The sequence below is a fragment of the Mobula birostris genome, chromosome 25 (genome assembly GCF_030028105.1).
Source record: "Mobula birostris isolate sMobBir1 chromosome 25, sMobBir1.hap1, whole genome shotgun sequence".
In the NCBI taxonomy this organism is placed as follows: Eukaryota; Metazoa; Chordata; class Chondrichthyes; order Myliobatiformes; family Myliobatidae; genus Mobula; species Mobula birostris.
The window spans coordinates 57,826,398-57,844,637 of record NC_092394.1 but is presented as its reverse complement, the minus strand read 5'-3'; the positions used below and the strand labels follow the sequence as shown (position 1 = coordinate 57,844,637).

The 18,240-nt window shown below is 40.7% G+C and overlaps 1 protein-coding gene across 8 annotated transcripts in view; it reads right to left on the bottom strand.

Moving 5' to 3' along the window:
* The window catches only part of LOC140187712 (coiled-coil domain-containing protein 74B-like), an 87,261-nt gene that overhangs the window by 19,024 nt on the left and 49,997 nt on the right, over positions 1–18,240 (bottom strand). The gene's annotated exons all lie outside the window — the stretch shown is intronic.

The following is an 18,240-nucleotide window of genomic DNA, read 5'->3' as shown; positions in this document are numbered from 1 at the left end:
AGTGAGAAAAGTGCATTCATATTTCAGTTTTCAAAACACAATGAAATTAAATGAGAAGTCAGAAGCACACCAGTCCTCATTGGGGTCAGTGTGGAAAAGGTGAGCAGCTTCAAGTTCCTGAGTGTCAACAAATCAGAGGATCTATCTTCAACCCAACACATTGACAACATCTTCGAGAGGTTGTGTCTCAAAAGGCGGCATCCATCACTAAGGCTCCTCGCCATCCGGAACAGGTCTTCATCTCGCTTCAACCATCAGCACGAGCCTGAAGACCCAGATTCAACAGCTTCTTCCCTTTCTGAATTGTTCATGAACACTATCTTGTTATTCTGTTTTTGTATTCTGTTTTTGTAATTTAGAACACAGAGCATTTATAGTACGGTGCCTATAAAAAGTATTCACCTCCTCCCCCGGAAGTTTTATAAATATAAAACAAAAAATAATTGATTGCATAAGTATTCACCCCCTTCATGTCAGTATTTAGTAGATGTACCTTTGGCAGCAATTACAGCCTTGAGTCTGTGTGGATAAGTCTCTATCAGCTTTGCACATCTGGACACCGCAATTTCTCCCCATTCTTCTGCACAACACTGCTCTCAAGCTCTGTCAGATTGTATGGGGACCGTGGGTGAACAACCTTTTCAAGTCCAGCCATAAATTCTCAGTTGGGTTTAGGTCTGGACTCTGACTTGGCCACTCCTGGACTCCGTTGTTTTTAAGCCATTCCTGTGTAACATTGGCTTTATACTTGGGGTTATTGTCTTGCTGGAAAACAAATCTTCTCCCAAGTCACAGTTCTCTTGCAAGCTGCCTCAGCTTTTCCTCCAGGATTTCCCTGTATTTTGCTCCATCCATTGCACGATCTACCTTCACAGGCCTTCCAGGGCCTGCTGCAGTGAAGTATCCCCACAGCATGATGTGGCCACCACCATGCTTCACGGTAGGGATGGTGTGTTTTTGATGATGTGCAGTGATTGGCTTACACCAAACGTAGCATTTAGTCTGATGGCCAAAAAGCTCAATTTTGGTTTCTTCAGACTATAGAACCTTCTTCCAACTGACTTCAGAGTCTCCCATGTGCCTTCTGGCAAACTCGAGACAAGATTTAATGTGCTTTTCTCCAACAGGGCTTTCTCTTGCCACTCTCCCATAAAGCTGTGACTGGTGAAGCACCCAGGCATCAGTTGTTGTATGCGCAGTCTCTCCCATCTCAGCCACTGAAGCTTGTATCTCCTGCAGAGGTGTCATAGTTCTCTTGGTGGTCTCCCTAGTCCCCTTCTTGCACAGTCACTCAGTTTCTGAGACCAGCCTGCTCCAGGATGATTGACTTAGCTGTACTCCAAGAGATATTCAATGACTTAGACATTTTCTTGTACCCATCACCTGACTTGTGCTTTTCAATAACCTTTTCACAGAGTTGCTTAAAGTGTACTTTTGTCTTTATGGTGTAATTTTTGCCAGGATACTGACTCACCTGCAGTTGGACCTTCCAGATACAGATGCATTTTTACTATAATCAATTGAAACACCTTGACTACACATGTCATATTAAAGGGGGTGAATACTTTTGCAATCAATTATTTTGTATATTTGTAATTAATTTAGATCACTTTGTAGAGATCTGTTTTCACTTTAACACGAAAGAGATTTCTTCTGTTGATCAGTGTCAAAAAAGCCAAATTAAATCCACTGTGATTCAATTTTGTAAAACAACAAAACCAGAAAATTTCCTTGGGGGTGAATACTTTTTATAGTCACTGTACACTACAACCAGTACAGATCCTTTGGCCCATGATGTTGTGCCAACCTTTTAACCCTCTAAAACCAATCTAACCCTTCCCCTTCTGCATAGTCCTCCATCTCTCTATCAACTTTACCTAAGAGTTTCTTAAATATCACTATTGTATCTGCCTCTTCCACCTCTCCAGGCAGGGCATTTCACACACCCTGTCATGGTCCGGTCCATGGATTCTGTATTCCAGCTATTCCTTTTTTCCCTTGTTCCATTGGGCACCTTAACTGAGGCACCTGATTCTCATTTCGGGCTGGCAACATAAATAGCTCTGGGGTCCAGTGATTCCTTGCTGGACCATTCTCATCAGTAACCTCGTCAGAATCCCTGTCAAGTCAACCCGCCGGAGTGAGACTAGAGCCGCTGTCTGTAGTTCCTGGGCCGCGTCGAGGGCTTGCCACTACTTGGAGCCTTCTCGTGTCTAGATAAAGAACAGTCTATCGTTGTGTGGTTTTGTCTCTCCGTGTCCTCTCCTCCGCTGGGTAGGTCCGGCCGTTTGCCGCTACCAAGGGGGGAATGGTCTCAGTGTTTTGTGTCTTGTGTCTAAGAAAGGTCCTGATCCATGTCCTGTGTCCAAGGAGGAGCCCCGGCTCGGTTTTCTGTGTCCAGTGTCTAAGTCAAGTCTGAGCCTAGTCCAAGTCAAGAGTCAAGTTCCAAGTCCAAGTCAAGAGTCAAGTTCCAAGTCCGAGTTGAAAGTCAAGTTCCTTTTTTTTAAATTATATTTTTATTTGGATAAGGAATTCACAAATATCATGTACTTTTTTCACACATATAACCTTTTCCATTTTTTTATATGTATAAAACTATAATTATTTATACATTCTTAAGTACACATTGAGATGATATAAAAGGAAATTAGACACTTAAATAGATAATTATGTACTGTGGTAATTCTAATCTATTAGGCTAAGTAATGGTATTAGTTGTTAAGAAAAATGGTAATAATAGTTTCCATATAACTCTTCTGGACCATTTCCACTGGTCCAAAATGTTGTATATAAGCCTATGTAACAACCATTGTAGGTGCTTATATCCTAATTTGTTCATGCCTCCTCCTGCCCGCAGACATAATTATCCAATCCCTATGTACTTATTTACTTAATTTTTTCATTTTTTATCCCTTTCCCAAATCTTTCCCTTTACTTGTGTTAATTCTCTATTTTCCAAAAGAAAACAAAAAAAAACAAACATTTAGACTGGGGGTGCTTACGTTAGCAATATTACTGTGTTGATGAGAAGAGCAGTATAAATCATTAGGAGAGTCATCTAAAGTCTGCTCACATTGGGGTTATATATTCAATCCATTTATTCCAGATTTGATAAAATTTTTCTTTTTGAATTCTCAGGGAGTAAGTCAACTTTTCCATTTTAAATATTTCCAAGATAATTTCGTGCCAATCTTCTAATGTAGGTGGTATTGGATTTAGCCACTTTCTAGTGATTGATTTCTTACTTGCCGCTAAGAGGGCCTGCAGCAACTTCATATCTTCCTTCTGTTCAAGAAACAATACATGCCCCAAATAGAGCGTCTCAAAGTTCAGAGGTATCTGGGACCTAAGTACCTTAACTAATGTTCTATGAATACCTTCCCAATATAGACTTAATTTAGGGCAATCCCAGAAAATATGAAAATGATTTGCCTCCTTGGAGCCGCACCTTCTCCAACACGTCACGTTTGTATCATTATATTTTTCCTGATTTGGGTCTTGAAGTATCTTATAATGTTTTTCCAACAATGTTCTCTCCAAGTCAAAGAATTAGTTGAGGACCATTGAAAGCTGCAGATTTTCCCCCAAGCCTCCTCGGAAAGTACCAACCCCGTTTCTTTCTCCCTCTTCTCTTTAATATACAATGTGTTTTTAGCATGGGAGAGTGCATTATATAATCGAGAAACTCATTTACTAGGTATTGAACTGCAAGCCGAATTCAGAATCTTGAAAAATTCTAATTCTACTGTTGATAGGCCTGTATATCTATAACTCTGGTTAACATAGTTTCGTACTTGAAAGTACCTAAAAAAGTCATTATGTTCTAGGCCATGTTTGTCCTGCAGGATTTGGAAACTTTGTAATACTCTTTTATCTATAAATGAGAGGTAGGTTGTAAGACCTTTCTTTATCCATAGCTCAAATCTTTTATCTCCTCTGTTGGGAAGGAATTCGGTATCATATGCACACCATATAAAGAGTTTTAACATGTTATTAATTCCACATGAATTAACCATCTTCTGCCATACTTTTAATGTAAGATTTATCCAACTGTTTTTAAATTTTTCCAACTGGGCCATCAATCCTTTGTCAGCTATTGAGGCCTGTAGAGGAAAACTGTCAACTAATCCAAATTCTATTTCCTTCCATCTAGCCTTATATTCCCTATTACACCAATATAACAGAGGGGTTATCTGTGAGGCATAAAAATAATTTCTCAGGCAAGGAAGAACCATACCTCCTCCTTCCTTCCCTAACTGTAAGGTGTTATATCGAATTCTAGGTTTCTTTCCTTGCCAAGTGAAGCGGGAAATCCATTTGTCCCATTCCCTGAATTGATTATCATCCACCTCCACCGGCAAAGTATGGAAAAGATACAATAACTGAGGAAGACTATTCATTTTTATAGTATTTATCCTTGAATTTAAACTTAAAAAGGGGATAAGATTCCATCTATGCATATCTGCTTTTATCTCTGAGATTAGTGGCCCATAATTTACCCGTGACAGTGTTGAAAGATCCTTCGGCAGGGTTATTCCTAAATATTTTAATGATTTAGCTTCCCACTTAAGATCATATGTATCCTGCAATTTTTTGGATGGTGTATAATTTAGGGACATAACCTGCATTTTCTTTACATTTATTTTATAACCTGATATTTTCCCAAAGTCATCCAACAGTGTAAACAATCCTATAAATGATTTTTCTGGTTCACTCAGATAGACCAAAACATCATCTGCGAATAACGCCACTTTCTGTTCAATCCCTGCCACCTTGATACCTTTTACGATTTCGCTCTGTCTTATTAGTTGGGCAAGCGGTTCAATATATAGCGCAAAAAGGAGAGGAGAAATTGGGCATCCCTGTCTAGTGCCTCTCTCTAAGATGAAGGAGTCAGAGAGGTCCCCATTTATCTTAATTCGGGCTGTAGGGCTGTCATATAGAGTCTGAATTACTTTAATAAACTTTTCTTGAAAGCCGACTCTTCCTAACACTCTGTATAGGAATGTCCAACTAACCGAATCAAAAGCTTTCTCAGCGTCCAATCCTACTACCATTGTCTCTGTCTCGTTCTTATTAACCTGCTCTAATATGTGCAGAGTTCTCCTTATGTTGTCCTGTGTTTGTCTTTGTTGAATAAATCCAGTCTGGTCTAAGTGGATTAGGCCAGGTAAAAGTTTTTCCAATCTGCGCACTAATATAGATGTAAATAGTTTGTAATCTAAATTAAGAACACTAATTGGCTGATAATTGCCACATTCTAGTTTATCTTTACCCTTTTTAGGAATAACTGAAATAATCGCTTCTCTCCAGGAAGGTGGAGTTTCTCCTCTCTGCAAGATCCAATTAAAGGTGTTAAGTAGTAATGGGGCTAACTGTGTCTTCAGGGACTTGTACCACTCTGAGGTAAACCCATCAGAACCCGGGGACTTTCCAGCCTTTAACCTAGAGATGGCCACGTTCAGTTCTTTGACAGTTACTGGTTCTAATAAGCTTTCATTTTGTAAATCTGTAAGTTTAGGTAGATCTAAAAAATTCAATACACTGTCTATATAGGGCTCATTGGGGTCCCGGGGTTGGGAGTACAGCTCTCGATAATATGTTTCAAAACTCTCTTGAATTTTCCCTATTGTACTCTCCACAAGCTTTGTCTTTGGATTCTTTATTTTATGAATTGTATTGTCTGCTTGTTGTTTTCGTAATTTATATGCTAATAATCTAGCTGATTTACCTCCTACTTCATAATTCTTTTGTCTCAGGTAAAGAAAATTTCTTTGAGTTTCCAACGTATAAATATCGTCAATTTCACTTTGCAATTTCCTAATTTCCTGTTTACGATTTGAATTACTTTTGTTACTATCTACAACTTGAAGTTGTTTTAATTTTCCTTGAAGGTCTGCTAATTTTTGTGCATTGATTTTTTTCATGTGAGTGGTAATGGAAATAATTTTCCCTCTCAGTACAGCTTTCAATGTATCCCATAAGATCACCGGTGATGTTTCTCCCGTGTCATTAAGGTCTAGATATTCTTTGATTTCTTCCCCTTAATCTCTCCATTACTTTTGGGTTATTGAGTATATGTGAGTTTAGCCTCCATAGTGTTTTCCTCATTTTCCTTTCCAGGATTAGAGACATAGAGACTGGGCTATGATCCGACAGATCAATTGTTGCAATATTACAGTTTTTTATCCTGAGTCTATCTGTATTAAAGATAAAGAAATAGTCTATCCTTGAGTAGGCTGAATGAAGGAAAGAGTAATGTGTATAATCTTTACTAGTAGGGTGTATACATCTATAATTCCCAACTCCTCCATCAATGAATTCATTTTCTGAGTCAGAGGTTTATTCTGAGTAACTATTCTTGAAGAATCTAATACAGGATTTAATCTAATATTAAAATCCCCTCCACAAATTACTACCCCTTGAGAACTGACCATTAGGTCAAAAATGTGTCTATAAAATGACCATTCACAACCTGGAGGAGCATAAACATTCAGCAATGTTATTTCTGTACCTTCTATTTTTCCTGTGATTTTTACAAACCGTCCTTCTTTGTCTTTAGTCTCTGAAATATGTTCATAATTAAGAGTACTTGATATTAAAGTAGCTACCCCTCTTTTGTGACTCAACTTATATGATGAATAAAATACATGCTTAAAGCCCATTCTTTTTAATTTTCCATGTTCAGATTGGCTCATATGTGTTTCCTGGAGGAAAGCTATTTGTGCCCTCTCTTTTTTCAATTTAGACATAATCTTATTTCTTTTATTTGGATTCAAAACCCCATTAACATTATAGGAAATTATTTTTACCAATTCAAAACACTCTCCTTTTCTAACCAAACAGTAAGCAATCCCTTCTCAACAGTAAACCAAGACATATAACCACACGCTAGACATTTTTGAACGTGTAACATTTGAAAAATTTTCCCGACTTCCCACAGTGAGGCCTGAGCACCGACCCACCTCAGTTCAGAGGGATAACCTCTATCTTCACCCTGTGTTAGAGGGCCCTCAGCAGTTTGAATAATCATAGAGAATTTTCTCCTATTTATGTCTCGACCAAATTGCTATCTTTCAAGTTATTCCGCCTAGTTTATTTTCAGTTACCAGTTTTCATTTTACCTTTAAGTCCGATTTACTCTTTTCAGTCATTTCTCTTAATTAATCTGTGTTCTCTGTACATTCGCGTCTGAATATTTGCAGCTTTTCCTTGTAGTTTGACACTCTGGTTCGAGTGGAGCGTCCTCGCCCCACTAACTGCCACAACTTCTGCCGAATCCTCTCCAGTAGCGACTCCGGTTGGGTGATAACTTTAATAGGTAGTCCCCGGTCCGCCAGGTCCGACGTTGCCTCCTCCACCGTAGCGTAAGTTGTTGTCCCTTCGTCGTAAAAGACTCTCAGCCGAGCTGGATACAGGGTCTGGAATCTGATGTTGTTTTCCTTCAGGACTCTCCGTGTTTCCGTATATTCCTTCCGTCTGGCAAGAATCCCTGGTGCGTAGTCGTGGTCTAAACTGATTTTACAGTTGTTCCACATGAAACCTTTCTTTTGCCATGCTCTTTTAAGCACCTCTTCCTTCGTTCTGTAGCTGAGAAATCTGACCAGAATCGATCTGGGCTGGGCGCCTGCTGGAGGCTGTGGTGCCAACGCGCGGTGAGCTCTTTCTATCTGTAGGTCTTTTGCGGCCGGTATACCAAGGTTCTCTCTAAGCAGCTTCTCCACGAAGGGAATCATCAACCTGGGTTTACCTTCAGTTCCTTCGGGAACTCCGTAAATCCTCACATTTTCCCTTCTTGAGCGGCTATCTTGATCTATTAGTTTCCACTGGAGCTGGTCTTGCAGCTTCAGCATTTCTGCTATCACTTCTTCGGTGTTTTGTAGCTTCTCTTCAATTCCAACAATCCTCGCTTCGGCTTCATCTATCCGCGAGTTAGTTTTTACTATTTCTCCTTTAATATCTTCCAGCTGTTTGCTGTTATCTTGTCGGAACTCGCGAATCTCTCTGAGAATCAAGGACAGAGTCACCGATTCCCCCTCATTATCTCCGTCCTGGCTTGCCGTGGGGGAGCTAGGCCCGTCGCCTTGCTGCGTCTCTTTATGTTTATCAGCCTTCGGAGCGGACTTTTTAATCTTGTTCTTAGACATCATCCTTGCCCCTTTTATTAATATAGTTATGCAATATTAAGTATTTGTCTAAATTCAATTTTGGGGCAGTTTACCTTCTTTTTTGTCGAGAGACCTTTTCCTTACGCCGCCATTCCCTTGATGACCCGGAAGTCCCCCCGAAAGTCAAGTTCCAAGTCCAAGTCAAGAGTCAAGTCTGAGTCAAATCCAAGCCAAGAGCCAAGTCTAGACCCAGGTACCGAGTCCCTGCCAAGACCCCAGTCCCGAGTCATGACCTGAGTTCCCTGTCAATTTCAAGACCCAAGTCCAAGTCCAGGTTCTCCGGTTTGTCACTCTTCATCTACATTCGTGTTATAATTTTGTCCTCGCTCCTTGGCTTCCCTAGCATTCTTAATAAACATAGTCCAGTTCCTAGTTCTTCAGTGTCTGTGTCTTGCATTTGGGTCCGCTACCAACACCCCCTTATGACACACCCACCAACCCTCTGTGTAAAGAATATTCCTCTGACATTCCCCTCTATACTTTTCTCCAATCACTTTAAAATTATGCCCTCTCACATTAGCCATTTCTGCCTTTGGGGGAAAAAAGTCTCTGGCTGTCCTGGATATTCGATCTACATCTCTTATCACCTTGTACACATCTAGCAAGTAACCTCTCATTCTCACTCAACCTGTTCTCGTAACACATGCTCACTAATCCAGGAAGCATCCTGGTAAATCTCCTCTACACCTTCTCTAAAGCTTCCACATTCTTCCAATAATGAGAAAACTAGAATTGAACACAATATTCCAAGTGTGGTCTGACCAGGATTTTATAAAGCTGGGTGTTCTTGAACTCAGTCCTGCGACTACTGAAGATCAACACACAATGTGACTTCTTAACAACTTGTGCAGCAACTTCAAGATCTTTAGTTACGAACCCCAAGAACCTTCTGTCTCTCCACACTGCTAATAATCCTGCCATTAACCCTTTTTTCTGCTGTCAAATTTGACATTTCAATGTATTAAATATTCACCTCTTGTTTTTTTTTTTGCTACGTTTGCTTTCTAAATACCAGCTGCCACTTATAAGATTAAACTGTTGTAAGTAAACTTTCAACTAACAGTTTGTTTAGTTTCTGGTCATAAATGGAAGTAAGTCTTCAGTTCTTAAAATGTAAATGACAAACAGTAATCAGCTTGAAGTTCAAAATCAAATAAGTTCTGTACTTTTCAGACACTCTGTCTGTGAGTTGCAGATGCTAGTCACTGCACCTGTTTTATTACTACTCAAGTTAGAGTATAAGAGAATGGGTGGTTTAATTTGAGTTGTTTCAAACAGACAAGCTGACTCTTAAGTGGCTTAGTTCAAGGAACTTTGCAGAACAGATGGACAATGTAATTTAGAATATCAATAATTAATGTGTTTATATTTGTAAGGGTTTTATGTACTCAAGGAAAGCTTTACAGCGCTAATGCTAGCTAGCTGAGGTCTATGTCTCTGAAAATGGTTTTAGACCATTTGTGTTAAAAGGATATCTGATGAAAAATCATAAGTGTGTGAATTCACCCCAGTGGGAGAAAAGGGGTATATATGTAAAAAGCAATTCAGGCTTATTAGGAATGGGGTAAGGAACATCAAAAAGCATAAAAGAAACACAGGGTGAATGAGAATCCATCCTCCAGCTTCAGTTTCTGTGACAGATGGTTCATTTGTCAGCAGCATGGGCCTGTATTTTTAGCTTATAGGAATCATATTGTGTTTTGGAAATCCTTAATGCTTTATCCTTTGTGCTTTGTTTTAGAAATGTTTTATAAGATAGAAATCCTTTGCGAGAATTTGGAAATGTTTAAGATAGAAATCCCCAATGAGCTTTAAAAGTGTTTTAAGAGTGTTGTGTGGATTTGAATGTGTATCAATGAAAATAAATAAACCGCTTAAAACTACTTTGTGAGCTGGAAGTACATTCTCCTTGGTAGAGAGAGGGGACCTACCACTCGAACAGTTGGTGTTAGCATGGAGAATAAACAGGGAAGTTAGTCTTTGAAGATTGGGTAGTTACAGTATAATCTCCCTTCAGTGAGAGCACCCATACCTACTTATATCAGACAGGGCTTAAAGTCTTCGTCTGAGTTTAGAACTTCACAGTCAGCAAACCCAGTACCACCATGGATGATGGCTGACATGGTCACATTATACCAAATGTATTGTTTTAGAAAGAATTATTATTTAGCAGTAGTCCAACTCAAAAAGCTCTCAACAAGTGCTATGGCACCACATCTCGTACTATAAAATGGTCAACATCTGGTTTTCAGCCACTGGGCAGGCAAATGCTGGTTGATATAATGAATGTGTTAATAATATATCAGAAATGCAGGATAATGGTCCAACTGCTCCTCAAATTGAACATGATGAATATTTTATTCCTGAAGTCAGAGAATGGAACGATGAAGGAATAGAACACAGAGTAGGGTGCAGATTAGACAGACCAAACCCCACTGTATGACCTGCTGGACTCAAGACCATCACAATTTGTACCAGATCCCAACAACATAGCAATAATTTGTGTCTGGAGACAACAAATTGTCCTCTTTTTAGCTCAAAACCAAGCTCCCTGGTGGACACCACATGATTATGTGATAGAACCTGGTGACCCATATCTTAACTGGATTTTTGACTATTCAGAGTTTGCAGGCCATTTGTGGAATACCTCCAGTTGATGCTAAAGGAATTCTGAAGTGACTATGGTTATTTTCTACAGACTTAGTACCACCTCTATGTGAGTGTGGAAATCCATATCAGATACATGCGTTGATTTATAAACAAATTAATAATGGAGACATAGACAGAGGACTTAGCATTGTATTGAGTAAAATAGTCAAAAGCCAGAGCTTAATAGCAGCTTATAAGATTGAAGAACAAATGGCAAGGATAGACTGAGACCGAGTTATAACATTCTATAATGTTATCCCTTTATCCTAGTGAAAACCCCCACACCATGTGCAGAATAGCCCTTAAACAACACCCAATATTGAATGATTTCAGGTTATTGGCAAGATCCCGTGCACCCAAATGGTGGCAGCAAGATTATCACTCACTCCCACAAAAGGGCAACAAGGTGCTGGCACAGACTCTAAAGGGCACAGGGGGTCAGTAACAATGTCATCTAACCAACCTATTTGTCAGGTCCACCACTCTCTCAGCATTCTTGTACACCAGCCCCCCAGCGGGGAAGATGTAATCAACAAACCAAAGAAGTTCCCTGGAAAACGCCTGCACAAGGAAGAGATATTCACTCATAACCTAGATGGCTGGACGCTAGATATAGGCCACAACTTTTTGTCCCTTTCTTTATGGAAGAAAGTCAAGATACTTCCAGGACAGGGAGAACATCCATCGATAACCTGGAGAAAAGTATGAAACTGAACACATGTGATGAGGTCCGCCTTATGCTTCACCCTCTAAATATACAAAGGGATAGGACCCATCCCAAACATCCAAGCCCCCTCCTGCAACTCAAAAAACAAAATGTAAAGAAGGGGAAGACCAACGTTAATGCAATAAAAATGGTACAAGAGAATTTCAGTAACAACTCTGCTCAAGATGCTCCATCTTACAAAGAGGATACTGGCCTTTCCATATGATAAAGCTCATATTTAACATGATAAGGCAAAATTCGACCCTGTTGTTTTAATACAGCAACAGTCATTACAACAAATGTTGCAAGGAATGACTCATAAAGATATATACATCTTGCATAAATGTGGCTAATGGCTTCTGGTTATACCCACATCTTTAAAATGACAGGCAGAGGCTATGTAATTAACATTGAGAGCATTTTCAACTCTGTCGTACAAAAGCAAATTTCCTAGGTATGACAATTACCAATCACTGACATGTTGTAACTCCTAAATTTAGACAAAAAGTCGCTTGAGTAGGATATTCAAAGACCATGAAAGCCTTACACCCCTAGACCTATTGAGTTATGCTAGAGCTTTCATGTCTGACTCTGCTCAATCGTTAAAATCATTATGTGATAGATGTAAACTGAAAAAATGGAAAGCACTTTGTTTTTCCCCCAGAAGATTATGAAGCAATAGCCCTCCAGACAAGAGACCTAACAAGATACCTTGCTCTGTGAATTTGTTTCTCCAAAAGCTGCTGTAGCCATCTGCTCCTTCCTCATAAGGGGGAGGAAACACAAGCCCCCAAGGACTACACCATATAACTTCTCCCAAATCAGCAGAAATTTACAGCCTGAGAACAATGTCTTACTATATACTTCCATATACTTATTGTAGTAAAACCACTGCAAGGGAACAAACTAATTATTATACAAAAAGAGTCTGCTGCTTTAAAAATTGATAGCAAATTACAAACGAAAGGAGAGCTACCATAACCGGATGTGGGAAATGGCAAATACCTTTACAGAACGGCATCTTAAAGTATGAATACGTCCGGAGAGCGATGTCTTATAATCCTTACCTGTCATGGAAGATTTTCCCTTAATGAAACCATGCTGACTTTATCCTATCTTGTCCTGTGTCACCAAGTACTCCATAACCTCATCCTTAACAATTGACTCCAACAATTTCCTATTTATATTGTTTGCTAGCTTGCTTTCATAGTTCATCTTTTATCTCCTAATGATTCTTTTCGTTGTTCTCTGTAGGTTTTTAAAAGCTTCCCAATCCTCTGTCTTCCCACTAATTTTTGCTTTGTTGTATGTCCTCTCTTTCACTTTTACACTAGCTTTGACATCCCTTGTCAGCCACAGTTGTACTATTTTGCTATTTGAGTATTATTTTGTCTTTGAAATACATTTGTCTTGCTCCTTCCTCATTTTCCCAGAAACTCACGCCATTGCTGCTCTGCTGACGTCCCTGCCAGCATCTTCTTCCAATTTACGTTGGCCAACTCTCTCACACCACTGTAATTTCCCTTATTCCACTGAAATACTGCTATGTCAGACTTTGCTTTCTCCCTATCAAATTTCAAGTTGAACTCATATTGTGAACACTGGTTCCTAAGGGTTCTTTTACCTTAAGCTCTTTAATCGCCTCTGGTTCATTACATCACACTCAATCCAGTATAGCTGATCCCCTAATAGTCTCAGTGACAAACTGCTCTAAAAAGCCATCTCGTAGGTATTCAACAAACTCACTCTCTTGAGATCCATTACCAACCTGATTTTCCCAATTGAGATACATGTTGAAATCTCCCATGACTATCATATCATTGCCCTTTTGATATGCCTTCTCTATTTCCTGTTGTAATCTGTGGTCCACCTCCCAGCCACCGTTGGGAGGCCTGTATATAACTGCCATCAACATCCCTTTACCCTTGCAGTTTCTTAACTCAACCCTTAATTCAACAGCTTCCAATCCATGTCACATCTTTCTACTAACTTGATGCCATTCTTTACCAGCAGAGCCACAACCCCCTCCCTGCCTACCCTTCCTATCCCTTCGATACAACATGGAACATGGAACAATATGGACAGTCAGCTCTCAACTACAACCATCCTTCAGCCATGGTCACAGCATCATACCTGACAATCTGTAATTGTGCCACAAGATTATCCACCCTATTCCTTATATTTTGTTCATTGAGATATAACACTTTGAGTACTGCATTTGCTACCCTTTTTGATTCTGCATCCCGAACGCACTGATGGCTGCAATTTTGCCTGACAGTCTGACTTTTTTACCATCCGTCTTATCCTGAAACCCTTCAGTCTGGTTCACACCCCTCTGCCAAATTAGTTTAAAGCCTCTCCAATGGCTCTAACAAACTTGCCCTTGAGAATATTGGCCCCTCTCAGGTTCAGGTGCAACCCATCACTTTTGAATCAGTCACACCTCCTTCAGAAGAGAACCCGATGATCGAAGAAACTGAAGTCCTGCCCCCTGCACCAGCTTCTCAGCCACGCATTAATCTGCCAAATCACCCCATCTCCACCTTCACTGGGGTGTGGCACAGGCAGCAATCCAGAAGTTACTACCCAGGAGGTCCTGCTTCTGAGCTTTCTACCTAGCTCTCTAAATTCTCTTTTCAGGACCCCTTTGCTTTTCCTTCCAATGTCCTTATTGAAAACCTGATAGATATATTCTTGTGATAACTGATCTTTGTGTGGGATATACGTAGTAAGTCTCTAAGTCTTCTTGTAGTGAGAGCTCACCCCTCACAGCACTTCAAAACTTCACATTCCCAAATGCTGGCGCCCGCCTGCATCACACTGACCAAGGGTCTGCCTTCAGTAGTAAAGGCTTTCAAGCCATGTGTGAACAAACAGGCGTAAAAGTGGAGCACAGCCCTCCATTCCGGCCGTAATCGAGTAGCATGGTGGAATGAAGGAATCAAAAGGTTTTGCGAGGCCTAGCAAAAACAGTCTAGGAGTCAAAAGATCCAGGGTAGTGGTGGTTGTCGCAACACCAGACATCCCACCCTGCAAAAACACATTTCAGGGAGGTAGCACCCCCGCCCCCCCCCAACCCCCTGGTCGACGTCCAAGGGTGTATGTAATACTTTGTTTAGTGATTTTGTCTAATCTGTAAACCAAGTTGGGTATATGCAGAAAATGTGATTAAAATATGTACTTATATTATATTATGTTTATTCTATTACAACTTTAAGCAAGTCTTCAGGGAGTTTGGCCTCAACACGTAGGACATCAATAGAGTAGCTCCTTAGCAGCCAGCCAGCTAGTTTAAATAACGTTAGCTATGCTAATGAACAAATGACACCTGTTAAACTCACCTCAACATGTTGTTTACATTTTAACCCACCATGGACAATAGAAAAGTCACTGTTGCAAATAGTGCAGTGAGCAACACTGTCATTATTTTTGAGGTCGACTGTAAAGCCCGCCCACAGAGAAAACTGATAGGTCTATTTAGCAGGGGTCCCCAACCTTTTTTGCACCGTGGACTGGTTTAATATTGACAACATTCTTGCGGACCGGCCAACCGGGGAGGGGGGTGTTAATCACGACCAGAATATAGGTGAAAAGCCAATTATAAGTCACTTATAAGTGGCTAATACACTCAATTTCGTTTCTAAAAGGGTTTATCTAACAAATTTAATATTAAACACACAGCGCATAGTTTCCTCGCATGAATATAGTGATAAGTCAATTATGTCAATAGCATCATAACATCTTAAGTAACATTTGGATATTAAACACACAGCGCATATTTTCCCCGTATGAACATATAAAATCATTGCAACAGACCAATATCGCTGAATCAGTGGGAGCCCTGGGCTTGTTTTCCTGCAACAAGACGGTGCCATCGAGGGGTGATGGGAGACAGCAATACTCAAAGGGAGTTCCTTATGTCCAGTCTATTCCGCAATTTAGTTTTCGTTGCATTCATTGCAGAGATATGTTGGAAATGGAAGCAATGTTTTCAGTGCTTTCGTGGCTATCTCAGGATATTCAGCCTTGACTTTGATCTAGAATGCCGGCAGAGATGTTATGTCAAACATACTTTTCAGCCCGCCGTCATTTGCGAGCTCGAGGAGTTGATCTTCCCGCACTGACACGGATGACGCGCGGGTAATGACCTCGCGTGTGTTCAAATTCAACAGTGCGTGACAGGGAATGAGGAAAGGTGCAGCTGACTCATATCGGTTCATACCACCAAATCATATCGTTTCCTTGCGGCCCGGTGGTTGAGGGCCACTCTTAGCACGAAGAGCGACCAATCAGGATGCTCCCTCTCCCTCTCCCGCTCAAAAAAATCGATTTCCGGGATATTGTATATAATTTCCGGGTGTCAGGGAGCCACTATCAATATGCGGGAGACTCCCGGAACTCCCGGGAGAGGTGGGATGTCTGCAACGCTATCACAGCTCGGGGCGTTCCGGAGTTTGGAGTTCACTTCCGGCATGTTCTGTGAGGAGTCTCCGTAGATCCTTCCCGTGGAATGTGTGCGTTTTCTCCGGGTCCTCCCACAGTCCAAAGACATACCGGGTAGGTTAATGGGTCATTGTTAATTGTCTGTCTGATTGGATCACTGTGGCTGAAAGGGCTGGAAAGGCCTACTCCCTGTTGCATCACTCATTAAACTCAGTAGGCTACAGTTTCCTCGAAGTGCCAATTGTGACAGTAGGAGTGCATGCCACACTTTATTTCTTAATGTACAATGTCCACCTAAAAACAACCCTGATCATCAGATTAGGCCAACCATCACCTTTTCCCAATACAAATCTCCTTAAGGAATTGAGGGAGTTCATGGGAATTCATGAGCGGAAGCAAAATAACCTGAGAAGACAGTTTGGAGAGCACAAAAAGGGGACTGGGTCCAACAAAAGAAATTCCATGAAAATAATCCGGACCCTGGCTTCTGCCCGAGATGGAAAGTTCCTTGTCAATAGGAATGTGGCAGTTGAGAATGGAAGGGGAAACAAGACTCTAAGTAAAACTGGCACCATAGAGAACACCAAATCTTCCCCAGCAGGACTCAATCCCCTAGAATCAGGGAACCCTTCTATCAGATCAGAACCCCTACACGCCTGAAGGGGAGAGGGGTGAGACGAATTGAAAAGATAAAACACATGTTTAGATCTGAAAAGCAACAAAAAAAATTCTGTTCACTTAAGGAAGATGTTAAAGATAGATTGCCCAGGGATAATACATCCAGAATGCATTTAAAAACGCAAACACAAGGAAATCTGCAGATGCTGGAACTTACTACTCTTACTAACTCTTCTTTCAGTTAGTCCTGACGAAGGGTCTCGGCCCGAAACGTCGACTGTACCTCTTCCTGGAGATGCTGCCTGGCCTGCTGCGTTCACCAGCAACTTTTATGTGTGCTTCCAGAATGCATTGTTGTTTTCAGAGTAAGGCAGAGTCAAACTCCAGGAAGAAACGTTACTTTGCTGTATTTTATTTTTAATATTTGTGCTTATAATAATATTGTTCACTTATTTACTTTTTCCAGACAGTGTCGCATCTATTACGGAAACTGTCTCATCTGGATCAGACACTCTTAAAACCTAATGGCTCAGAAAATATTAGATTAAGGGGCTCTGTGAGCAATGATGATTCTAATTTAAATATCAATAAATGGGTGGCCCTTACCTCTTGGACATATGTCAACTACTACACAGGAACCCTTAATACTTGCCTCTGGCACAGTGATTGTTCCTATCCACTTAAACAGTCACTCTGGCTGTATTGCAGTTGAATTAACATAGATACATGGGAAGGCAAAGAATCACTTGCAGAAATGATTGTTGACACCCTAGCAAACAAAGATTGCAGCCTAGATATTGAAGGTAAACGAATAGAGAACTCTCTTGATTTGGATCCCTCTATACAGTACTTGAAGTATAGATACTTATGTCATTGAACAGTCCCAGTCATGGGAACAGGACGAGAGCATTGTGAAAAACCCTATTTTTTAATGAAGACTTCTACATTAACAGGTATCTTATTGTACCTTTGTGACCAACAAGTATTTGAATAAACTTACTACAAAAATTTTAAAAACGCGAACACAAGGAATTCTGCAGATGCTGGAATTTCAAGCAACACAGATAAAAGTTGCTGGTGAACGCAGCAGGCCAGGCAGCATCTCTAGGAAGAGGTACAGTTGACGTTTCGGGCCAAGGCCCTTCGTCAGGACTAACTGAAAGAGGAGCTAGTAAGAGATTTGAAAGTGAGAGGGGGAAGGGGAGATCCGAAATGATAGGAGAAGACAGGAGGGGGAGGGATGGAGCCAAGAGCTGGGAAGTTGATTGGCAAAAGGGATATGAGAGGATCATGGGACGGACGGGAGGCCTAGGGAGAAAGAAAGGGGGAGTGGGGAAGCCCAGAGGATGGGCAAGGGGTATAGTGAGAGGGACAGAGGGAGAAAAAGGAGGGAGAGAGAAAAAATATAATAATAAAAGATAAATAAATAACAGATGGGATACGAGGGGGAGATGGGGCATTAACAGAAGTTAGAGAAGTCAATGTTCATGCCATCAGGTTGGAGGCTACCCAGACGGAATATAAGGTGTTGTTCCTCCAACCTGAGTGTGGCTTCATCTTTACAGTAGAGGAGGCCGTGGATAGACATATCAGAATGGGAATGGGATGTGGAATTAAAATGTGTGGCCACTGGGAGATCCTGCTTTCTCTGGCAGA